At 37.6% G+C, this 26,167-nt stretch overlaps 1 long non-coding RNA gene across 2 annotated transcripts in view; it reads left to right on the top strand.

The window, feature by feature from the left end:
* The window catches only part of LOC309880330, a 35,278-nt gene that overhangs the window by 1,769 nt on the left and 7,342 nt on the right, over positions 1–26,167 (top strand). Inside the window, exons 2-6 of one of the 2 annotated variants that reach the window (XR_014317943.1) lie at positions 882–1,019; positions 4,748–4,854; positions 6,595–6,661; positions 19,089–19,168; positions 25,607–25,708. This is a non-coding gene — a long non-coding RNA (uncharacterized lncRNA). The remainder of the gene's footprint in view (positions 1–881; positions 1,020–4,747; positions 4,855–6,594; positions 6,662–19,088; positions 19,169–25,606; positions 25,709–26,167) is intronic. The other variant, XR_014317942.1, reaches the window with a different exon arrangement.

The raw sequence follows: 26,167 nt of genomic DNA, 5'->3' as shown, positions 1-26,167 counted from the left end.
TGCCATTTGTTTAATTTCCCATGCTGCAATAGTATGGCAAAAGACAGAAAAGTTGCTCAAACTAGGTTTTAACTTCAAACACAGAAAATAGCTGAAAAGCAGCAAAACCATGTTCTGGAGTAGCAGTCCACAGAGCCTTAAGTGTTTGGCATGCAGTTATTTGACATTTCAATAGGACTCCTCACACACTCCAATTTAAGCATCTGTTTAACTGCTTGGCTGACCAAAGCCAAGAACTCTGAATGTTGTATAATCACATCTCATGTTGGTACCTGTACAAGTATGTATATATTATTGATGCTGGATGTCTGGAAGTAATTTGAGCTCTGTTGATAAGTCCCTGAGGTTTGTTTTCTCTCCTCTCTCTCACTTTCTTCTTTTAGAATTTAGCTTAATAGATCATCTATAAATATCAGTATCTATTTGTTGGTGGGAATATAGGAGGTAGACATTTTGAGCTTATTTGCTTTTTGATGCTGACCAAGAAGTGGCCTTAGGAATGACATGTATATATCCAAAACACGACAGACTTCTTAGTACCTACCAGTCATTAGGCTATGGCTATTGATTAATAAATTCTTTGGAGGGTGTATTTTTAACGTAAAGAATCACAATGTAATCATATATTTTGGTGCTCTTTTCCATGCATAGTAGATAAAGATTTGTATTATTTTTTACATGTTAAAACTAAAATAATTGCCTTGTTCTCTGACACAAACAAAACTGTTGAAAGATCTTAAGATATGCCATGGTAATGGATGTGTTTATGACTGACTTTTATCTGTAAAACTTGACCAGATAGGAAATTAAGGCTAATGTTTTAAAAACAGAGAAGGAAAAGAAAAAAAAAATGATTTTTTTTTTAATTATTTTTTTTTCAGAGAAAATGCAATTGTAAATGCCCAGCACCTTGTCTCCTTCTTCTCTATCAACACATCTGCTATAGCTTGGACAATGCCATTCAGAATTTATGCTTGCCTTTTCCGTGATGGACTCATGACTACTGCATCAGCCAAGAGGTAGGTGAACTGGTCTTTCTTGCCTCCATGGCTCCCAGTTCTCCCAAGATTGTGTTGTTCACTCCAGGCTCTTGCCTGTTCTGTGCCGAGATATCATCCACTTCAGTTGTTGAAGCTGCATGGTTGCACAAACCTTAAAGAGCTAAAGAGAAAGGAGGAGACAGTTAGACTTTTGATCACAAGACTTTGGCAATACTTGTTTGGTCTCCATTGCTGTTGTTTCTGTCAGATGGAGTCAACTTTCTTAGAACTCTTCCAAAAGATGTAAGCACAATGCCTTGACCAGTTAGGCAACTATGGTAACAGGAGTTTAGATATTTTACAGATTTTCATGTTATGTAATTCACCATTAACTAAGGACCTAATTTCTGCAAATATATCTCCTACATGGTATACTTGGTATCAGTAGTAGTCCCATAGAAAAATGAGTCTACAATATATATTTGTACTTTCTAATAATGTATTAGCATGGACTAGTTGGTGCTTGGTTTCCTAAAAAATTTTTAAGAAATTGCTTCTCTATAAAGCCATGTTAAGGCAATTCATATCTTCAAAAATATTTGAATTTCTATCTAAAGCACATTGTTTTTTCAGAGAGGTACTTAACAATTGGTATGGCATTGTTGTGTCCATGCATGAATACAAAAACAGATGCCCAGCATTTCTGTATGCATGCATGTGATTAATGTACTTGGGATCAGATAGTGCTGCTCTTAACTGGACTGAACCTAACTTTAATTTATTTTAAACAAGATTCTCAAAGAAAAGAGGAGCCTGGCATGAGGAATAGGGAGAGGGCACAGAACAAAGCCCTTTACCTTCATCTTTCTTACAGATGCCTCCAGAGATTCATTTTATTTTGACTATGATGGTGAAAACAAATTCACTGCTTATGCAGGTTGAGATCTTATCAGACAAACTTTAGTACAAAGTGCAGTTAAAATTCAACCTATAAACCCCTGGAAATAAAGGCTTATAAGGACATTGCTGACAGAATGTTTAGTATTGCAACAGAGTGGATGCCAGCATGGTTGGCTAAAATAATCTTGTTTTTTAAGGTAAAAATTTGGATCTGTTTTTTACAAGTGATGTCTTGAAAATAGAGGGAAAGCGTTACTTAGGATGACTCATAAAAGTGCTTTAAAAATGCTGTTAAGATTTAAGGCATAATGTAGATCCTATAAATCTAAGCAGCATTCTTTCACTGGGAATGACTGACTTTTATGAAAACTAGGGATTATAAATCAAGAAACTAAATAAGGCGGTGCTCTTTTTTTTTTTTTTTTTTTTTTTTTTTTTTGACATGTAGATATAGATTATACATTAGGTGAGCCCTGCCTTGATGCCTTGTGGTTCCACAGGGGCACACAAAGTAAGTATTAGTCTCCTGAGCACCAGTTTTACTTTATAAAAGCTGGTAAGCAAAAATATAGTGTAACATTGCTCTTGGGAGAAACATTTTTAGTGGTTCAGGAAGGGAAATGTGTTGCTCAGTCCTCAGTTTTTTGCCTGCCTGTTCATTCATCTGCTGTGTAGGACTCTGTGTGTATGTGCATTTTGAAGGAAATGCTTTTATTTCTGAAAGCACTGAAACTTTCTGAGCACAAACTATAACAAGGAGGACAAACGTGCAAGCAAGCACATATACATACAGGCACGCACCGTTTTCAGTGCTCAGAGCTTGCTGTTTCTGAAGCAGTTTTCAGAAGCAGTTTCCATGCCAAACTACTCTTCAAATCCATTAAACATGCTTAGGAAATGCCAACAGCTTTCCATCACGCTATCACAAATATATTTGACCATTTGCATCTTTGGCCTACACCTAATTTATTTCTGTGTTGTGTCCCTGTCTCCACCCCTTAAGTTTTGGGCATGGATTTGTAGGGGATGCTCCTCAGCCCCAGGCCCCTTATCTGAGCCATGAGCAGCCCAGTGCTCGCAGCAGCCAGCTTGCTCAACCTGATCTGCTTTACACTTCCATGTTGAAACAAGGAGGGCTCTTTGTGGCTGAACTAATATAAAACATAGCTCAACTAGATGGCTGACTTTTAAAGAAAGGGCATCTATCACTTTTATGTGGCATTTCAAAGAAGAAGTCATTTAATAATGTTGTAAGACAAAGAAGGGAGTCTGTTTTAATGTACAACTAGCCATCTAATGATTAACTTCTCTTAATACTTAACTGCCTCGTGGTAGAAAGAAATAACAGTACCATGCCATTGTTAAGCTTGGTATTAAGGAGTATGTTGTGCTAAGGTGATGCAAAAAATATGTGCAGGTGGCCTACAACAGTATGTGATTTGGCTCAAAAACAAAACAAAACAAAACAAAACAAAAAACATGCACAAGTGATACTTGAAAGCATTTAAGTATTTAAAAGGAGGAGGGAGCACTGGGTGCAGAGCATGACTTCCAAGTGGAAGGCTGTGTCACCTTCCCCTGGTCTCCAGGTCCAGTGGGAGAAACCCTGAAGATGAGGGTATGATGGGAATGTCATACTTTTTTCACGTTTCTAAGCCAGCCTTATGGGCAGATACTTCCTTGAATATGTGTTGATTTGCATAGGATGATAGTTATTTTCTCTCCATTTCTACTTCCCGGAGAACTGGGAAATTTATGTATATTCTTCCTAGCTGCTACAGAAGTTGCAGATAAACCTGTCTTCAGACACCTAAGGATGTCTAACTTTCATTGTTCTCACCCTTGACTCATACTTTTACTGAAAAATCTATGTTCCTTCATATGTCTAGTTTGTTTTAATGGAAGCATTTGAAAATGATGAAGAACAGGACTTGCTAATGTATGGCCAGTAAGTTGAAACACCCAAGATGGATTTCTTATGGTAACCATCATAATATGTATTTTCAACTGAAATTGTGTAAAAGTGAGGTAGTTGTAAAATATATATATATATATATTTATGTTGTGTTTAAGAAACTGCACATAGTAACTTTGTGCCTGCTGTGGTTTATCATAGCAGCAGCACTCACCATACATCTTAGCTGTGCCCAGAAAGTACAGTATGCACCATCCATTGAAATCCAAACAAAAACTGAGAGCTGAGTGCCCCTGGATGGAGATCACCTAGAGGCAGTTTGATTGGGTCTTGCTCTGGGTAGAAGGAGTTGTTTTCTGGACACCATCTAGACATGGCATTTTGGACACTCTCACCATGATGTGCTTGGGAGGGGGGTTGATAATGAGCTGTCCCTCTTGCCATTTGAAATGGCAGCCTGGCTCTGGCCCATTTACATTTTGGCCTAAGCTTCTTCAAAGGTGTTTGAACTTTCATGAACCCAGCCTGTGTTCAGGACATGGGACTGTGATCATTAAACACTTTTTCAATGTCTCTAACAGCTTTCACCCAAAGACCTTAGGACACTTGAATGCACTCATGATTAACTGCACACTCTGCACTCTGTCCCAGTAGAAAACACCTGGGAAAGCCGTGTCAGCTCTGAATATACTTTCCCAACATGAGGACACAGTAGAGCAGGACCTGGACTGAAATCTAGTTTAAAATACTTCAGATGCTTCAGCAGTTCTACATTTTGAGTGACCCCTTTTCTTTATCATCTTTTAAATCATAATAACCACTTCCAAATTCTAGATAAAACAGAGATATAGTGCAATATACAACCAAATCTGTTTGATGATTATATAGCAAGATGAAATATTGATGTATAATTTGAAGACCTTGCTTCCAGCATTTTCTTTTAACATTACAGGATTTTAGAGCAGAAGAAAACAAAGAAACTTTCCTACTGCAGCATATGATGCAGAAAAATACACTGAAGAGTAAGCTCTGCTGCAGTTTCAGGGTAATGGTTGTCAGGTAGGTGTCACCAATATTCCTTTTTGAATCACTTCAATTCACCCAAGTAGAGAGCTAGCACTGTGTTTGTGCTAGCTACCATGCCTTGCTCCAGGGACTTTCTGCAGCATAAGTGGCACTAAGGGACATGGTTTGGTGATGGGACTCAGTAGGTTGATTGGATTTGATGATCTGGAAGGTCTTTTTCAGCCTAAATGGTGCTATGATTTTATGATTCTATAAAGAAGTCCTTGCCAACTTCTTGAAAATCAAAACTGTATTTGTCTCTCCAAACCACAGGTGATGTTTAGATGGTTAGATGGTGTTTTCTTTCTTTTTTCTCTTTTTGGGAGGTAGTGAAGGAAAAGGAGTTGAGTCTGTGATGTAGCCCAAACTGCAGCTGATTTTGCTCTCTGTGTAACTGGATTTTGTGTCTCAAAATATCTGAAAGCAACTATCAACACTGATATTTAAAAGTCTACTTCCTCCTTTCAGTTTTAGGACATAGCTAAGCATAAAATCACAGAGTTGCATGGCCAAAGCTTTCTGCCAGCTTTTTTACATGACTGGGATTTTATAGCGATATCACACTTAGGTGTGACTGACGATTCATAAAAAAAAAAACAAAAAAAACAGAAGTTAGAGGTGGAAAAGACTGTTAGGTCACCAGCTCCATTTCCCTGCCAGGGTGGGATATACTGCAGGTGTTTCTGCTCTAAGACTTGCAGAAGTGCTGTGCCAGTGCTGGTTGTCATTAATTATTGTATTTTTTGAACCAAAGACCAAGTCCTTGGGGTTCTGAGCACCAGCTTCCTACAGCAGTGGGAGTCCCATAGCTGATTTCTTCCCAGACCTGGGACATCACCATTTGAAACACGATCTCCTGTGATCTTTTGTCCAAAAGACTGGAAGACAATAAAGTGCATGAATGAATTGGGCATAGTTTCTGTGACTGGTGAGAGTTAGACAGTGAGCTGTACCTGCTCTATACGATAGCTTGGACTGTCTTTGACTATTTTTAAAGTCAGGGAGGAATTTTCTTCTGCTATAGCATAGTTCATTCACAGTTAAGTGTGGTCTTTCCCTCCTTAATATGTAAGTGCTATACAAGTCACTGGGGTCTTTTATTGTGATATTTTCTGCGAAGGATGTTTCAACCTATTCATTACTACCTAGATATTACATTTTGCTTGAACTTGTAGAAGTAGGTATTTTTTTCCCGTGTTTGTATTTTTTTTTCCTTTTTTTTTTTTTTTTTTTTTAAGTAAGAATGGAATTCTTTTGCTCTTTTATGAGACTCTTAATGTATCTGACACAAAGAAAATAGAATTAGAGCAAATAGTAATTCAGTTTTTACCACAATATGAAATCCTGTTTGCTCTCTCACTGCACATCAAATGTTGACATTAACTAGCAGATATGCCACTTCCATGCCAGGGTTTCATTCCTGGAACATGAGATCAGACTGATTCTGTGAAAATAAATATTAAAGAAAACATGCTCAGTAAAGTGCTCAGCTCATAAAGGCCCGGTGCTAAGAAATCTGGGCAGCTGCCTCTACCTCCTCTGAGGCTTGCTAGCTTGCAGCTCTTACTTCCCAAGATGTGTTACAGTTGTATATTTTGCAGGTAGCCAATATGATCCTATTTCTGTTTAGAGTTATACAACTTCAATTTCCAGTTCCCCCATGCACCAAGCACTGTTTTTGGAATGAGCTCTTTTCTAGACACCTCAGGTATCAGTTCTTTTACTATTTTTCAGCTGCTTCCATTTCATGATAACCTGGCACTTCCTCAGCTTGCTTCGTTAAAAGGTGGAGACTTGTGAGGTTGGTAGTGGTGGTTGGTTGGTTTTTAGTGTTTTTAGTTGGTTTTTAGTGTTCCCTGTTTGTTTTGTTTGTTTTTCCTTCTATTTTCAAGCTTCATAAGTTCCATAAATAACCTTATAATCAGATGTGTAAGTCTACTCTTTCTTCAGAGGTGTACAGAAGTTGAATGTGGCACATGATTTTGCCTGATCTTTGGAAGATCAGTCTTTAGGACATATGCAGCTAACATACTAATAAGAAACTCTCAGTGTTTCCCCTGAGCTGACTCTCTTGTCCATGGAGCAAAGACTGGTTCTACATGAGGAAAATAACAGCCAAATTCAGCCTTTGGCTCTAGGTGGGGACAGTAACAACCAAGTCCATTCAGCCTTTGGTTATCACCTTTGAATATGTCTATTCTGATTAATTGGACCCATTTTCTGTTGCCCTTCTCTATTTTCTTTTCTATTGCTCTTCTTTCCAGAAAGAGAGATAGAAAAACCACAATGTTATAGAGAATTGAGATGGCCAGGTGAGCCTGGACAAAGAGAACATCTCCCTCACCACCATTTAGTAAACACTACATAGGAAGTTATAAATTTCATACTACTATATCATCAAGAGATCCTAGACAGGCAGAAGCTCTGTGATGTTAATGCAGTGTGCATCCATTCCATCTTTTCTTTGAAGATTTCCCAAATTTAAGCCTACCCTTCAAAAAGCTTCCCTGCAGGTAGAACCTCCTCATGTTCAGTGATGCTCTGTGAGTGCTCTGTGAACCAGCTTCTTTCAGGATCAGGGGCTGAGGAAAGACTAGATGAAAACAGGTAAGTGAGTAACTGTCTAATATGAAGAAAAAGGAGAGGGAAATCCTCTTCCCTGTGGTTGAATTTAAAGCTGAATAGGGAGTTCTGGGTTGAAAGGTTATAGAGAGAATTATTTTTGTTTCAGGTGGAGTTCTTGTTGGAGGAAAGTGTTGAAATGAGAGAGATTTGGGGTTAAGAAAGTTTCTATGATCAAGTAAGTGGTAGCTGAAAATTTACATTAAATAATTTCACCAAAACTAGTGAGCAGGGAAATTAATTTCCTTTCAAAATGATGTGGCAGAAAGGCAAAGCCTTGGGTTACAGCTCAAACAAAAGGAAAAGGTAAATGCTTTGCATTAAATTCCTTGTGCATTTCATAGTTTTACAGACAGCTTTGAAATTTATAGTGTAGATGCACTGGTTTGAAGTACAAGCTCACCTTGCCTGACCTCCCACATAACACCAGCCTTTGAATCTGACCCTGTAATTTCTGCATCAAGCACCTCACTCTCTGAGCTATAACATGTCTCTTAGATATCCATCTAGTCTTGACTGGAGACTGAATATAAAGGAAATCCATCACATCCTTAGGTAGCTGTGTTTAAATCACTTAGATAAGCCTGTATATTTAAGGCTTTTTCTGAAGACAAGACAGCAACAAGAATTTGCTGAAGAGGCCAGCACTCGTGGGAGGGTGAGCATCTGCAGATCCAGCCACTAGGTTCATAAAGCTCAGAAACAGGGGGAAAAAAAACAAAGTGTTGCTCTAGGTGCCACAAAATATAAATGTAATGTTGTTCTGGAGAGGACTTAACTTTGTTTAGAATACTTTTTTTTTTTTAAATGGCTTTCAAAGACCACTGGAGTAAGTTCTTGTTTGATTTTCAAGGCTGATAGTTGGGAGACTACACAGTAGACTCCCAGTGAGAACTACAGTGAGAACTGCCATTGAGCTACAGTGAGAACAAATTAAAACCACTAAGAAAAGGGGGGTGATGTTACCTGTGAAAACAATTCTATTTGTTTTTATACTGCCTCTTTACAAACCAGCTTTTTTCTGTCCCAGCTAGTAAAAAAAAAAATAAAAAAAAAAAATTATGACAATATTTCACTTATGCTTTTGTCATTGGGCGACTTTCAAGGGTTTATTTTTTTGGTTAGCTGTAGCATCCCTCTGTAGAGAACGAAAGGAAACACATTTCTATCTTGCTGCTCCCTGTACTCTGTGCACTCTGTGTGGTTCCTCAGTCCCAGAGCGCCTGCCCCTTGCCACTTGCTTGCTTGTATGGGAGACTGCCAAGTGGTCAGATTACACATCCCATCCTGAAAACAACAGGCACATTCCTTCTCCTCCTTCCTGGAAGACAAAGTACCCCATGAGCTTTGTGAGGCACTCTCCATCACTAAGGTTATTACCCCTTGCATTAGGAGTTGCCCCACCCAGCAGTTATGCAGTGGCTCAGGTGAGGTTGCACAGCATCTTTTTATTTCATGATGATGATCTCCCAGTGATGTTACTCTCTAGTATTTACAGACATCAGCCCAGATTTATTTCTTTTTCTTTCTGCCAGTATTTGTCAAAAATTACAGCCACAGTTTCTCAAAACTGAGCATGAATTTTCAGGTGGACCCATTTCAATGGCACTAGGTGGTATGCTTTCTAATTACTGAAGTGGTATAGTTCTTATCAAAGTCTGAACAAATGTGCTGACTTGAACCATCCAATATCTTTGTCTCTTTATATATATATGTATGTATATAATCTTCTGATATGTTTTAACATGTTGAGGAGGTTTCTTGTCTTTCTGTGTTCTTTTATCTCCAAATCTGTACTACAAACCCCTAATATTCTTTTTTTTTTTTTTTTCTCCATTCTTTTTCTTTCTCCCACATAAACCTTCTGTTCCTAGCACACATCAGTCAAAGTCTAAATTCCAGACAAAAACAACCTGTGCATGTGGCTGCAGGGTGCAGCTGGGGCTGGGTGGCAGCAGCCCAGTGCTGAAGTTGCCTTGCGTGGTGGTGAACCAAGGTGCTGCCCATGCCCCAGCTGCTGTCCATCACTCCACTTGCTCTATTTTCATTGCATTCTGCTGGAAAGAGTTTCTGTAAGGTATGTGCTCATTCTGTGGAATAAGTCTTGGGTGACTCATCCAGAAACAATAATAGGATTTCCTCTGAGGGGACAAGTATGTTCTTTTCAATGACACTACTACCTTTGGATAGCTGGTTACACTTTGTATTCAAACAGCCTTAACTTATATATTGCCCATACTATTTTTTTCATGTCTTTCATTTGTTGTTCCATCAGTGAGATCTGTGGAGTTTAGAACTGGCTTTTCAGTAAAGCCTGTTCCATAATCTCTTATTAGATTTGTTTTTACCTGGTTTAGCTTTCCCACTGATAGCTCTTTGGTTTCTTTGTCTTCTGCTGTTTTTCCAATTACAAACATCCAGAAGAGATTTAGCAGTATTTAAGATGACTGAGGTAACCCCTAGGTTATATTGTTCCACGTGTTTCAGTGTTCATCTAGACCACTTGAGCACTACATTTGCTTACATACTTTAGAAAGAGCTGTTCCACATTTTTAGTGCATCTTAGGACAGAAAGACCACTATTGTTCATAAATGACTGCACCAGCATCTGAAAGCTATTCTGGCTAATTTAACTACAAAAGTACAATGAATCTGAAAAATATGAAGGAACCTTTCTGAGGTTCAGGAAAATCTCTTTCAAGGCTAATGAGATTCCCTCTGCCTCTCAGAACACTTCTCAAACAAGTGCTCTAGTGTGTGCTGGTTTTTTGTCTTCCCTTCTCCCCCCAAGAAGCCTCTTAAAAGGGGAGTGAGTGGGTCACCATCAGGTCAAGAGCCTTTGGTTATGAACGCTACCTTTCATTCACTTGAATACACCCTGCATAACATTGGGTACAGCCTTGTGGCACCAGTCATTAGATGTGAGGTAGGGCGTTTATGGATGACAGTGTCAAGTGTTTGGTTCTGTGGCCCAAATTTCTATGCCGTGTATTATTTCTCCCCTTCCAGCCAAATTCTGGCAAAAAATGATGCAGATCAACTTTCTTATGGAAGTAGAAAGTGCTGTATTTATTTATCCAGCAGTTATTTCAAGTTACGTATAGTTTATCCAGTGAGTATTTCAAATACAGATGACCTACACCTTGCAGGTAAAAGAACATTTTCAAAAGCTTCTAAATGCTTCTAAGTAAGGAACTAGAACTAGAGAACTAGGCATTTTATCATTAAAACACTCATTATACCTAAGATTTTTTAAAAAATAATACTTAAAGTTTATCTTTCTTACATGTAAAGTGATTAATATGTCTTGTTAGTAGCCTAGTTTCAGGAATATAGGCATATAGATTCCTAGCACCTGATAGTCTGGTATGTGCCTACACCCATTTAGCATATGCAACTCTTGTTAAAAGTCTGTTATTACAACTACAATACTAGAAATCATAAAAGACTTTGAGAATTTAAGACTGCTATGCATAATATACATAGACAATATATTGACTAATTGTCTAATGTGCTCTGTAGAATGCTTGGCTACAAAGCTGTACACTTCAAGGAATCTATTATACCAAAATATATATATTCCTTTTTTTTTTTTTTTTTTTTTGTAGGTAATGAAGAAACACTGTATAGATTGCTGTCCTATGAAAATTTTAGAGAATTGTTCTTTCAGGTCAGGAGCATACACAGTAGAAATTAAATTTATTTCACTAGAGATTAACTGTTTAAATGTTAGTAGTCTATTTCAAGCTAAGTAACAGTCTAGCTTAGACAAAGGAGAAAGATAGACACCAGGTATAAATTATTCCCACCTATTCATAGATGGCTGCCTGAAGACAGGCAGGGTGGGTACTAAAGTACTCATTAATCTCTTTTCCTGCATGAGAAGCAGAGGACCTACCATGTTGTTAGGCAGAGCACTGGAAATATGAAGTAAAATGTTTATTTTCCAAAAGCAATTAGGTGCTAGTGAGGTTCTGCCTGGTTTTGGGCATTGCTTCTAAAGGAACTGGCTAGAGCTTGGCATGTGCTAGCCTATCCAGTGTATGACGGTATTAAAAAATAAAAGCATTGAATTTGGAAGACAGCATCCAAACAACTCCCAGTGGTGTCTAAATTATATCTTGGAGGGAAAAAAGAGCAACATCAACATCAACAAAAAAACTTATTCTGATCCTACAATAAAATTAACAGAGCAAGATAGATTAGTACTGTCCATATAATCATCTGACTTCCAGTTCCCTCCCAGACCACTTTGCATGTCTGAGTTATTTGCTCATGTTAAGAATTCAGAAACAAAATATGTTCAGCCTCTGTCTACTTTAAGCTGGATGTATTTGAGGTCTGTTTTTCTAGGTCCTCCTTTGATCACTTGTTTTATTTTGATGGCTCAACAGGACATCAGTAATTATTAGGGAAGCAAAATGAAATTAAATCAAAGGTTTTCCAAAAGGTTATGGGAACTATGGACTCATAGCACAGGAAAGCTTACCAGATTCAAGTCAACGATACAGTTTGTGACCACAGAAGTGTTTTAGGAAATTTTCTCTCATTTGTCTTAATTTTATGTATCACGAGGTGCTTAATAAGATGCCATATGTAATGCTTAAGTGACCTGCTTCTACTTTTACAAGTGCAATTACCTAAAGACAAGCTGGGTTTTGTGCGGTTTTCTGCTGGGATGTTGAGGAGACGGCAGGTGGTAATGCAGCCGGTGCCAACTATTACAGGGCTGCCCTGCTGGAAAGTGAAGTGGAGGTGAAAAATGTTACCACATCTCTGGGTCACCTTTCCCCTCTGAGCCTCCCCCTCTGAAGGGAAGCCTCACTGGTCAAAGGCTTGCATTGTACCCATGACCGATCTAAATAACATAAAACATGCCGTGGTACAGTGTGGGTGGGCAGTTAAAGCTAAGGCAAACACACTGCATTGCCAAGCAATTTATTTTTTTTAAGCAGTAGGCAAGATGCATTTCAACAGATGCATTTCAAAAGAAATAACCACAAAGATATGGGAAACACCTGCAAGCCTCTGTTGTGCGGGAGTCTCTAACGTGGGGCCCAGTGGGAGTGCAAAGCCCACCTGTAACATTTCTGCAGAATTGTTGCACTGGCAACTGCAAAGCAGGGGAAAAATGCATCTGTTGATTGGGCATATTTTGTTTATGAAAATGAGCACGAGTTCATACAATTCTCCCTGTAAATGTTATGTGCAAACTGCCTCCCCAATATTAATGGAGTGTGAGATAGGGAAAGGGCCAGAAAGGGTTGGTGTCCCTGCCAAAACAGCCCAGCATGGCACACCTGAACCCAGCTGTGTGATACCATGCTGGCATTTTACTTTTTGTATTTTAAGATTTCAGTCTCAAGATCTACTTGCTAACATCCTCACCGAGACATCTGTGACTCACAGATGTCAAACTGGCAGCACATTTTCATCAAGCAAACTTTGCCTTGGCTAGTTTCACTTTTGTCTTGAAAATATCATCACCTTGAATGAGGAGGAGACGATCATCAGGAATAAGTAACTCTGATATATCAACAAGTTTATAATCATACATAGATTAAGGCCAGAATGGAATATTATGATCATCTAGTCTGACTTCCTACATAGTACAGACCAGAGTGAATTAATAAACAATAGCATATATTGTAGTAAGACATCCATTTAAAAAAAAAAAAAAAAAAAGTGATGAGGAAACCATGCATGAGAAATCTCATAGTGATTGACTGCTATTGAGTACATGTCACCTTTCTTCCTCTGAGTTTGTGTAGCTTCAGCTTCCAGTCTTTCAATCTTACTATGATTGCTTGATATACTTTAAAAATATTTATATATATCCTCTAATATCACATTTTTTATCCTTTTTGCTCAAGATTAAGGTCTAGGTAGTGACAGGTCACCTCTGAGGATTTAAACGGACCTAGCTTCTATAATTATTCCAAATTTTCCAGAGGTACCTTATTTTTGCATCTGTCTTTTGGCCTCTCTCCCTTGTTTCAGTAACAGAAATAGTAGACAAAATTCTTCCAGATTTTGCCTTTTAATTTCTCATTCCCTCTACTTTTCTTTACAAATTCACCCCTCAGTTCTAACATGATTGTCAGAGTGGAGCTAGAAACTTGCAGAAACTGGGAGCTGCCCTATGGTCCTGCATATGATAATGCTACTAACTTTCACAGCTGTGCTCTCTCTGAGGACACCTTTCCAGCCGGTGAGTTTTGGTGAGGAGCAGCAAGCATGGTGAGGCAGATCAGCCTCTGCTGCAGCTCTTGCATGATGGTGGAATAGAAGGAAAACGGGGCAGCCCATTCTCCTTGGGATCCTCTGTGTCCTGGTCCTCATGAGCACAGCCCAAACTACAAATGGCAATTCCCTGAAGGAGCCCAGTGCCAAGTGGGTCCAGTGCTATGAAAAGGTTTGACTTAAATCATCTACCTCTGCTACTACTCTTAGAAAAATTACCCAGTCACTTACAGTGCTAGCTTATGTTGTTGTATCCCTATAAAATCCATCACAGAAGTGGTCTGAAGTCATGGCAGTAATACAACTTGGAGCCTAGAGGCCTTGGACCACATAGCATGTTTGTTTTGTCAAAGACCTTTTCCTGGACTCCAGCTTCAGGTTCTAGCATGTATTTGTGTTATATTTTACAACCCTGCATAGCCTGTCTCTCCCCCTGGTCCAAGCAAGCTGGAGGTCATGTATCCACGATTGGTATGGGAGTACCTCTAAAGGAAAAAATGCTAACAGTCTGGGGTAAGAATAGAATAAGATTATATTTTTCTACAAAAAAACCTTTGTACTTATGACCATCCCCCCCCCCCCAAAAAAAAAAAAAAAAAAAAAAAAAGCTATAAAAGTTTATAGGATATACAAAAAAAAAAAAAAAAAATCACATCCCTGCATCAGCTGAAGCAGCTAATCTACACCTTTATAGGCTTGAACAAACACCTGGTGAAAAGTCTCCTGTTGGATGAGCCCCAGCATGTGGTTCTTGTCAAAAAACTACTGTACAGATTTCACCATCCTGAGACATTGATATGTTTCCTCTGTCTACTTACAGTCAGATCTATTTACTTTGGTCTTTAAATAACCTATTGCTGTTCTTTAGGGGGTTTTCTCAGTCCTGTAGAAGTAGAAGGCAACTGGGGTTCTGGCTCACACATTGTGAGTGAGAGTTTTAAATATTCTCATTGTAACTTCTTTTTTAGAGAGTATGACCCAGAAAATATCAGGCTTTACCTTTGTTGAGCTCTCAGTGATATGTAGTAGCAAACCCATCTTTTTAGTGCTGAACCGAACAGGTTTGGTCTAGAAATAATTGCAAGGCAATAAATAAGGAACCCCAGGATGCAATTTTCACATTTGCTTCTACTATTTTACATTTTTTTTTCTCAGCAAAAGAAAGATCTCCTCCTTTATTGGAATAATATGAAAAATAGAGAATTGAAAAGCCAAAGAGATTATCTAAAGCTGAGGGGATGCTTACTAACCCTTTGATTTTTAAAGGCTTAAAAATATGAAGATCAAACACCTAACCACTTGAAGTTTTCTCCCATTGGTTGTTTTCATAGTCAGAAATCACAAATGGATATATCTTGATCTTTCATTGTAAGAAAGAGAAAAGACAAGATATATCCCTTCCTAAATCCCATATTGTGATTTGAGCAAAAAATTTCACCATCTTACAGGAGTCAGAAAATTTTTCTTCTCAAAGTTTTCTATCTCAGGTAGAGTTCCCACTGCTGTTATTTTATAAAAAGGTGTGCAGTGCTATGCATCTGTATCTAGTAAAACACCACTGAATTTGCAGTCCAGAGGCTAATCTCTGGGATGTCAGAGGTGAAATAAACGTCCTACTGGTAATGGATTTCTTCTTGCCGTCCCCTCTGGGATTATGTGACTATAGGCAATGTTACAGTTGCAAAAAAAAAGGCAAATCAGGAGAGCATAATAAGTCTATAATAATGATGTAAAGGAAATAAGAATATTAAACAATTAATTTTCCTCTACCTTTCAAGGATTGTTCTCAAGTTGTAGTCAGTGACATGGTGAAGATCCACACTGCCAGGGAAAAGAAAGTTACAGGGAAATGTTGTTTTGCTCATGGAGCACTAATCATGACAGTTTGATGGTTGTTCTGCCTTAAGTCTCTGCTTACCTTGACTCTACTACTTAGGTTTTAGAAGACTGCAGAAAATGGTGGGTTTAGGTTCATTACAGTATTCATAAGCAGAGAAACTGCTGAAAATGTTTTCAAAATTCTTTTCATCTGACACATAACGGATAAATCTTGGATTAATGGATCATTAATATAGGATGTCCCTGCAGCCACATATTCTGTTCCTTTTCTACTGGCAAGTTATAGCATGATAAAGGTATGAAAGTGCAAAAAGCTTCTTTTCTATCTTGCTTGGAGTCACACAGTAAAGTGCTGGAATACCAAGCAAATAAAATAAGGCCCATTGCCATCAAAAGCCTGTTCTGCTGGTACTGAAGACTGGAGATACGTAAAGAAAGGTCATTTCTCTTTGCATAGAAATTGATGGTTTTGTTATGTTTATCAAATGAACAAAATGATCATGAGCCTTAACTAGAGTTTAAATTAAAAATAAAATAAAATAAAATAAAATAAAATAAAATAAAATAAAATAAAATAAAATAAAATAAAATAAAATCTAAAGTGACATTGGAAATAGTATAAAATGGCTAAGAACTTCACACTGGAATCTGGGTCCTAGTTGGTGGAGATCTAGTTTTCTAATAGTCAGAGTCTGGATATTACTGGAAGCCAGGCATGGAGAAGGCTTGCCTTTCTCCCGTCTCTCTCTTCTTTCAAGGGTGACAGGTCAATAGCATCCCAGGGCATACTGAGCTAATGCCAGCAGTATTTCTCCTTTGTGGATCAAATAGAAGAATTGGAATGAGCCTTCCTCAAATTCTCTTTCAGGATCTCCTCCAGGCAAAACTTTGAGGTTTGCATAACTCTGAAAATCAATCTGCCTACTTTGGCAATGAAAAAGAAGCCTCTTATTTTTGCCAAGCAAAAATATATTTCTTCTTAGTAACATCTTTCATTACTAATATGTCATTTCTCTTTCCCCACTCCCTCCCCCTCCCCCCCCCTCTCCAGCCTCCCCCCTCCCTTTTTTTTTTTCTCTTGCTGTGATTTTTCCCTCCTTTAAGGACATTTTTACACATACTGTTTCAGGCATGCTGAGGCAAGAGTAAGTTCTATGCAGTAGTTTATCAGAGTGTGTGAATTTGGTATGGTCAAACAAAACATTTAACTTAGTGTTCTGAATGCATAGTTGAAAACTGAAAGATGAGATGAATAAATGGAAAAATCAATTTTCCTTCACTTCCTGAAGTACTCCCAGAAGCCTTGCTAAGTACAATCCAAAAAAAGAGAAAAAGAAAATAAGAATGTCACTTTGCAATTAATAAATAGAAATATGTTTTCAATACAACATTGCCAGAATAAAAGTAAAGCAGCTATCATCTTCATTTTTGATCAAGGCAAAGAATTTTTGTAATGCTTTTCATTTTCTCATATGAAATACTATGTTTAGTTTGGAGCCCACGACAGCCACAAGGATGTCAAGATGTGGTACCTTCTGCCATTAGAACCTTGCAATAACAATTAAGAAATCTTAGATCAGGACCTCCAAGACAAGATCCTTTTGGGAGTTTCAGGAGACAGTTTGTGTCTCAAACATAGATATTTATTTACTCCCCCCCCAAAAAAATAAGATGCACATATGTCTGCTCAGTGATCCAGCTGTGTCTGCTTCTTGCAATGGCTCTTGTGGTGGGTTCTTTCAAAATTTCCAAATGTAGCAGGCGCTATAATGATAATCTCAAATTCTTGGCAATTTTCTGTGTTCTGGTGTGTTTTGAAATATCACAGATATGCCCTATCTTTAAATCCAAGATGTCTAGAAATCGATCGTGCTCCCCTGACTCATGCTTTAATCTTTCGTGGAAGAGGAAAGAGCCTCTAGCTGTACATTATGGATTTAAATCAAGACAAGTTCGAGGGGCCATACAAAGAGGGTAGCTGCTAAGATAGGTTAGAAAAAGGTCAGGCTGGATCACATCGATCACTAGTTACAGCTTTAACTACACAGAGGAAAATCACCAAGGCACAATATCAGCAATGCACAGCTTTCATCGCACCTTTGTCAACTCTGTGGGTGATGGAGTACAGGTTGTAAGTCCTTGATGTTAAATATGGTAATGCCCCATGGAGTTAAAGTTAATAATAAAGAGAGGAACAAGAGAACACAATGTTGAACAAAAGGGGCAAGTTGAAGTGATTTATTGGCAGGGCTGAATTTTTCATTATGATGTAATGGAGAAAAAGTTTTTTAAAACATCAAGAGATTTTATATTTTTTAATGGCTAGACATGAATTCCTAGCAATGAGATGAGTAGACAGAAGATGTTCTTCTCTTACATTCCATAATTATTCCAGATTGAAAAGTATCTATTCTATTCTGTGTTCTCGTCAAGCATTTACTCTCATAAATTAAGCAGACAATAATCACCTACAGCTCCTCAAAGCTTTCTGTTCCTGATTGATGTCATTGTGCTTAATTCATCCTTTACATCGGGGTTAAGCCTGGCTTGCTTCGTTTTAGTGCTGCCCCTATTATATTTTCTTAGTTGTTGTGGTGTACAGATATTTTTTAGGACTAAAATAGAGACATATTGAAACAAAAAAGAACTCGTGTAATAAGATTTGGAGAGTAGTCTTTCTCTCTTGTTTGAGTAGATCACATTCATGAAGAGAAACTGTATTAAGAGGAAAGGGTTCACTGTGCTAGATTGTCTTTTAAGGAGTAAGTAGAATCCAGAAACAGATTTTTGGCGTATTGCATTACAAATACAAAGCATACCACTCCATACAAAGAGATGATATGATTTGGAACCTATCTGTACTATTAAATTTCTTTTTTTTTTTTTTTTTTTTTTTAATGAAAAAAGATATTTTCATAAGTGGAAAATGCATCATTGACCACACAAGACAGAATGAATGTCTATCAACTTTAACTTTCCAGTCCATAGTGACATTAACTGAATTAAAGATATCACTTAAAAATAAAAATAGTAATTTTAAAAAAATCTCATTTTTCCTACAACCGGATAAACCTTAGGATGTACAGTTGTGTTCATTTTTGAGAAGGTAGTGGTAGAAGGTACATTGACACGTAGCCCATTTAAAAGCCAATCTTGTCAGCTGTTGATCATACTAAAACATTCATGGGGGCAGAAGGTGTAATCCAAGTTCATGCCAGGCCCATTTGGACTTCTCTGGAACCTGATTTAAGCCTAACATTACAGAATGGTAGCAAAAGAACAAATTGGTTTAACAGGATTCACCTCAACCATTAAACGGATTTAGGCTGTTGTGTAGGAACTTCCAACTTAGCCTTTTGATTTAAATGATCCTCTCTACTACATTGAAGTTGTTGGTTGTACCAATAGCTGTTTTTCTTGTTATCCCTGTGGAGTCATTGTAGAGGAACATGCTTGCATTCTTGAAATTAATTCATTTATTTTTTACTCAGTGCCTGTGTATTTACTTTTGTCATTTAATAAAGGTGAATTTGACCAGAGGAGTCATTTTTTCACCTCCAAACATCGCTGAAGCTGAGTTTACAGTCCAGTAGAGAAGATGTGGGTAAGTTTTATCATTTGCCACTTCTCAGCTGGGCTTCCTCATTTGAATGGCTAAAAACCTCAGGCTAAGCAAGTTCATTTTATGGGGGTTATAAAAATATATCCCAGTAAAACAGACTAATTGTTCCATCTCTTCTGGACCGTGACCACCAACTAAAATTATAACTATTAAGGAGATGTGATTTACATTAGCAGCATATGAGGGTGTTTTTTTTTTTTTTTTTTTTTTTTTTTGATTTTTGTTTTTTGACTGGAACGATTGTTCATTGTTGTGCCTTCACATAACAATAAATGAGAAAGGATATAGCAATTAAACTTATCAACAATATTGCTGGGAGAGATGAAAATCAAAACGGCAAAATAATATCCCTTTATTCCAAATCCCCAACGGAAATAAATTATGCTAGCAAAGTTTGTGTTTTGCTGTAATGTTTACACTGCCTTTGGGTTGTTAGTCAGCTAAGCTTTGCTGATGGGGCAGGGATTTCTTTCCTGTCTTCTTAACCAATAAAATTGTGCCAGCAAAACCTTCATGTGAAGACAGGATCTAAGTGACATATTTCAGCTGAATGGTCTCAAAATGTTTTCTGTGTGTTTCAGTCTCACAAATGGCCCTTAAACACTAGTTTACCACAGCTGGCTATGTAACTGCATTAGATGGTTCATTGTTTTTATACGTAATTATGAAAACAATAGCAGCATAACATACAACGAGAACCTTATTCCTCCAAGAAACTCTTTCAAATATTGTATTACACATATACTTTCTCTTACTCTCTATTTTTCAAATAACCATTCTTGTTTGTGGTAATTAGACCTGGAAAACACCAAGAACTACAGACTTGCGAGTTCAAGTGCAGTGCAGCAGAAGTGGAATTCTTAGAGATGCACAAAAGGCAGAATAATGGCAACTTTAAAAAATAATTATATGGCTGGTATTTGTTGCTAAGATTATTTTTGTTAAATAAAGAAGAAATAAATAAGTTTCAAGAAGTAATTAGAAAAAGAGGTGGATGGTGGTTTTTCTCAGTGGATCCTATTTTGTTGGCCTGTGTTTTCAGCTTTTAGTATTCCTCTAGTCCCACTTTTGCATGTGGTATTATGGGACCATTTACATGTGAAATGGGACCATTTACATGTGAAAGCAGATGCTGAAATTTCCTTGGATGTTTAGTCACCTTGAATTTTCCTAGGAAATAAAGTAAAACTTTTCATGTGTCCTTAATCACATTTCAGTAATCCAGGACTATGATTCAGCTCTTTTAGGTCCACTGCACACCCTGAGTGGAATAACCTCATACAGACTTCTGTCAAAACATATGGAGATAATACAGTGGGAAGTGGAAGGATTAGCGATAATCAGCCCCTTTCATCCCCTCTGAGAGTGGTACCAGATTCGTCCCCCACTAGACAGCATGCCTGACTCTAAAACTACTGAGCTTCTGCAGTCCCGTTGACTCACGTGGAAGTGTAGGTTCTCAGCTGTCTTTCTCCAGACATCCAGATTTCTCCAAAATCTGCTGCTTGATTCCACAACCCCACCCTGAGCTAGTGTCCTCAGACATGGTCACCTTGGTATAATGACATTTCTAGATAGAACACAGCCTTCTGTCCACTCCTCCCCAGCTCCCTCTGGCCAGTGGGACTGGTTGGATTCAGGCTCATCCCTGCCCTAATTTACTTGGGGGTGTTGAAAGTTAGGTGAAAACTGCCGGTTTCACTGAGAGTTTCACCATGAGCTCCTCAGGCACAGAGGATTCTGATTGCTTCCTCTGGGTATTTTGCACCTAACCTTTTGTTATAGTGAGCCACTCCTCAATAAAGGTTTAAATTAGCATGTCTATTATTAGATTAAGTGTATTTGTCTTAGGCTAAGATGGGACAGTTAATAATTGTGCAGTAATTGAAACATGCCTTTGACATCGCCTTCCGGCTGACTAATTGGATAGTGTCTAGTTGTTCACTCTCACTATATTCTCTTCAGCCTGAAAGGTAACTCCCCAACAGTATTAAACTAAAACTAAATTGACCTGTCTCAGAAACCAATGCATGAGTTCATACTTTACACTAGAGACATTTCTTAACAAGTTAAGTGAATAAGGTAAAAGTTTGTGCTTTGGTGCTTGGTGGAGCTCAGTGACTTCTTGTGTCGCCCAGGGTTCTGAAAGTCAGCTTTGCTGCTGCTTTGCTTTTATCATAATTATTTCCATCAGACAGTATGGATTTTAGAGCCCTCCATATAGGAATACTAACATTATATTCTCTCACCATATGTAAATGAATATGTGAATTGAGAAGTATTAAAATTAAGTTATTGAGGTAGTTTAGAGCATGTAACACACCCTCCATAACACTATTTATAAACATAAAGAGAGAAGTGAATGGCTCAGTTAAAACAGCCAGCTGACTATGTGGCTTACAACATATAAAGCACTTCCCTCATAATGTTTGCATTTGTGGGAATATTTTTTTCCTACGCTTTATCATGCATTGATTTTAAATGACTGATCTCTTGCACAATAGCCTGTGTGGCTGTGATACAGCTGGCAGGCAACCTAAGGCATTCTTTATTTTTTAAATAAATAAGTTAAAAGCAATGATTGAAACCATGACTGTGTAAGTCAGGTTATTTATACTATGTTTAATATAAAGAAATCTATAATGCAAATTTGAATTCACCTACAGATCACTGTATCACTTCATCCATTATTCTAAAAATGTTTCTGATGCAAAATGCTAGCTGACTACCCATGACTTTTCTTGGAGGGCCAGAAGAGGTTTTTTTTCATTGAAGCCACTTGTTCTTTTCCTAAAACTGTAAAGAACAGGACTGCATGTTGCTCGTTATACATGCAGATTACCTGAATAGTTCAGAGATCAACACCTGCATGAATTCACAGCTGATGTAAATCAGCAAATCTCCATTGCCTCCTATCTAGATGCAATGTAACTTTTGGAAATGTCAGGCATTATTATCAAAAGGGTAAACAAAAGATTAGCCAAGATCCTCAGTCACCACCAGCTTCTTGCAACTTCAGTGGTGAAAATCAAACCCCCTTTATGCAGAAATTTCATGTAAACTTAACTTGAAGTATGATTTATTTTTTCACTACAGAAATGGTATAGCCATGTCAGATATACTAGAAAAAAATATGAATGTATTTATAATTTCAGCAATATATATTACTTAATACAAGTGCTATTCCAAACATGCTGCATAAATCCACACTTCAGATCCTTGCAGCTGAAGCAATCCTAGTCCCCTGGAAGAAATGGAAGTCTTGGCTAACCTGAGCATATCCTGTGCCTCCCAATCCCACCCTTGGAGTGGGGTGAAAGGATTTCAGAGATTTACTGTGGCAACAAGCCTAAGCCCATCCATTTAATTTCAGAACTATTTCCCTTTTTACAAAGGGAAAGCACACAGCTTTTCATTGTGCATCACTTTGTGGAGTATAACCCCTCTTGATTAAGGCAATATATAAATGCAAAACTTCTGTACCCATGCCATTGACTGGTTGTGCTGATGGTCCATCTGCTTAATCTGCTACTGCTCATGCTGTGATCTTAAAGGCTCTCCATCATGTGACATATTCAGGTTAGGTTAAATTTATATCTCAGTTTGTTTCAGGCTGAGATTTTTCATAGTTTTTTAAGGGTTTAGAATGCCAATTTCCCTCCACACTGAACTGGAGTAGATGTGAAAATAACATTTTGAATTCAAAAAGGGTTTTTGTCACTCAGCTGAAGCATTTCACTCACTTTAACTAAAAACTTCCAGTACAAAGACTGTTAACATATTTACAAGTGGTGTTTACTGAACAGATGCTGCTCTCACGTGTCAGGAGGAAAATAGGTGATAAAATTCCTTTCACTGAATCAACGCACAGTTAGTGCAACTTTGGGAAGGAGTGATAGATTCTTTTGAGTCCCATAGTGCCCTTCCCAGCACCAGCTGCCTTTCCACATGTAAGAAGCTATATAGTAAAGACCCATGGGCTTTCTCTTGTAAATCATGTTGATTTCCATCTCTTAAAACAAGGCTAATACTTGGTTGAAAAATCACCTTTGTTAATAACTTTTTTTTTTTTAAAAAAAAGGGGGGGGCTTACATATATCACCTCTTGGTTGAATGATAAAGATGGTCTGACTGCTTTTCTTTCTGTAAAAGTTATTTATTTGCTCTCACCTCTCCATGTTTCCATGCAGTTATTGGAGTCCCTAAGGACTCCAATATCTGCAGCAGGCAAATAAAATTTCTTCTCTTAATCCCTGAAGCTCAGCAGCTACGTTGTGTTTCAAACACCTGGAAGGCAAGAACAGGTGTTGTCATTTTTCTTCACCACAATTTATTTTTTTTTTCGGAGTTATTAATAACTAGAATAGTAGAATTCTGTCCTTGCATTCTGAGTTCTTTCAGAGCTTCTGGATGGTCCCAAATTATGTAAAATTTCAGTAGGGACTGTTGTCTCTTCCATGAAGGTGGCACTGGGGACAGATAAAAGCAACTCCAGAAAATTGAACTTGTAGCCAGATGGGATACCAGCTGGCAATCTTTTTTAAAGTTGTCACGGGTGAAAGATGAAAAAGGAAAAGAACAGAAGCTCAACTAGGTATAACTTCAACCTGCTGCATATGAGGCTTTAAAAGTATGATTTACTGATCTCATTGTAAGAACCTGCATTAACTTTTCTTCCTGTATAGTAGAACTCGTATGTGTATATACAGTGCTACTACTTTCATCATCTAACAAGAATAATTTATAGATTAAGGCCTGTATATGACTTTATTATACAGTCACCAGCTTCATGAAGCACTGCCTGCTTTGAATAAGCATTATCATCCCATGGAGGCAACTCACAGAATGATAATTAAATCCTCTGGTCATTTGCCAATTACCACAAAAGTTCTTTGTCACACAGTAGGACTATGTGCTGTGTAACTGAGCAGCCGAGGGTTTGTTTTGTATATTATTTTCCCTGTTTTGTTGCCTTTGGCTAGCACATTGCTTTTGACTGCCCACCTACACTCTTTAGTAGAACTTGATATACTGTCTGTTTCATGCTCGTTTAGTTCATGATAACGCCATGATTAGTATTTGCAAGAGCAGTACATGCCAGGAGTGAGTTAATGCTTTCATAAAAGATATAAATTAATCAGAACAAGGCAAGATCAAGGTTACTTAAAGTGACTTGGTGTATTGACAGATGGTTAACATAGAATGGGGACCATGTTAATTGTTAAATATGCTGATCATTCTTTCCAGTTCACATCAAGCTAAATCCAACTTTCTGGTAAAGGAATTAATTCAACGTCATCTTGCATGGCAATACTCCTATTTTAATGTGTGGGAGTTCCTAATCTTCCTCTCTCTTCCCTTTTGTACACATTCTTCCTTTTTTTTTTCTTGAGATAGTAAATGTCGTATGAAGTAACATGAAAGAATACACTGGCTACTGCTCCTGCTTTGCTCCAGACCAGGCCTGTGATCTCAGCATGTTTCCCTAGCAAAGCACAGAGATATTCCATCCCTGCAATACCTCCAAGAAACCATTTTCTTGGGAATTACTACTTAAGGGACAACAACATTCCTTGCCAATTAATGTGACAGCCTAAGTCATTATAAATTCTTTGAACTTCACAAGAATAACAACAGATGTAGTTGAATCTTTGGATGTCTCACAACTTGCTACATCCAAGTTTAGGACGTGTGTTTTGGTGCAAGTCCACTAATATAATAGTAGGAAATTATTTAGCTATAGGTACCTAGAGCTGTTTCCTTTTTGGACTACAGATGTTAAAAGTGACTGCAAAAAAATAAGTTATGTCTTTAATTTGTTTTAAAAATAAAATGCTCCTCCCTACCTTTTAATAACTTGATACCTTGTGCTCTTTCCAAAGTTCTATAAATGGCTTTAAAAAGAGAACCCTGAATCTGTGAAATGTGTCGCGTTGATTTAACATCTGGAAGTACTCTCAGGGCTGTCTATGCTTGCTTTCAAGAGAGTGAAAAACTAGGCTGTATGTATGATTTCTTAATATTCATACAAGGAAAACCTAGTAGCAACATTGCTAGTAAATAAAATATTACATTTTCTACACTGGAGGTTGATGTTTTAATGTTTGGCTTTGGGCATTTCCTGACAGTCTGTTACTAATGCAGAATGTTAGGAGTTATTTGTTTTTACTTTGTAACTAGAGGAGGCAATCTAATGCTCATTAGATAATCTTTATTGGACAGTCTCTGCTGTATTTATACTGAATACTCTTATTACATGCTTAGTTCCATTTATTTCATCTGTTAAAATTAGATATTTCCACTCCATTCAAAAAACATCCATGTTCTTGGCTAGCAGACCCAGAATTTGAAGGTAACCATTAGAAACCGTTTCTAAAGCAACTTTTTATACAATTTACTATTCCCATCTCTTCTATTCAGGAGCAAGGATTCACAGAACACGTGGTACCAGTCCCCATGCAGAAAATCAAGGCAAAGGACACCCTAACAACTGCAACTTTAAATAAAGTAAAAAACACAGAGGTAAGAAAGTGAACATACAAACATTTCATTTTATACAATAGAATATGAAGATAAAAAAGCTCCACATTTAAAGGTCTCTTCACAAATTACTTTGAATTGTTTTGTTTTGTTTTCTAACTGGCTGCTTTTGGGCCTTTCTTAACTAATTAAAAAAAAAATAGAGTGAGAGAAATAAAAAGGAAGTTTAATCCCCATTTTGACATTTGCCATGTATTCCCTGGATTTACAGGCTTGTGTTTCAGAGTGCTGTAGTAACAGACCAGCTATACAGAAGAAATTGAACATTAGTGTGCTCACAACACTGTGACTTGAGGAAATTATTGGGGAAAAAAAAAAAAAAAAAGGGCTTTCAATTAAACTTTTGAAGAAAATGGGTAAATAATTGTTTAGATACATTTGCATAGAAAATGCCCAGAGCTTTACACAGAAGGCATTGAAAATTCAGAATGTCTACTTTTT

This window comes from Aythya marila (assembly GCF_965140915.1).
Source record: "Aythya marila genome assembly, chromosome: 7".
Lineage (NCBI taxonomy): Eukaryota > Metazoa > Chordata > Aves > Anseriformes > Anatidae > Aythya > Aythya marila.
This window is presented reverse-complemented; position numbering and strand designations above follow the sequence as displayed.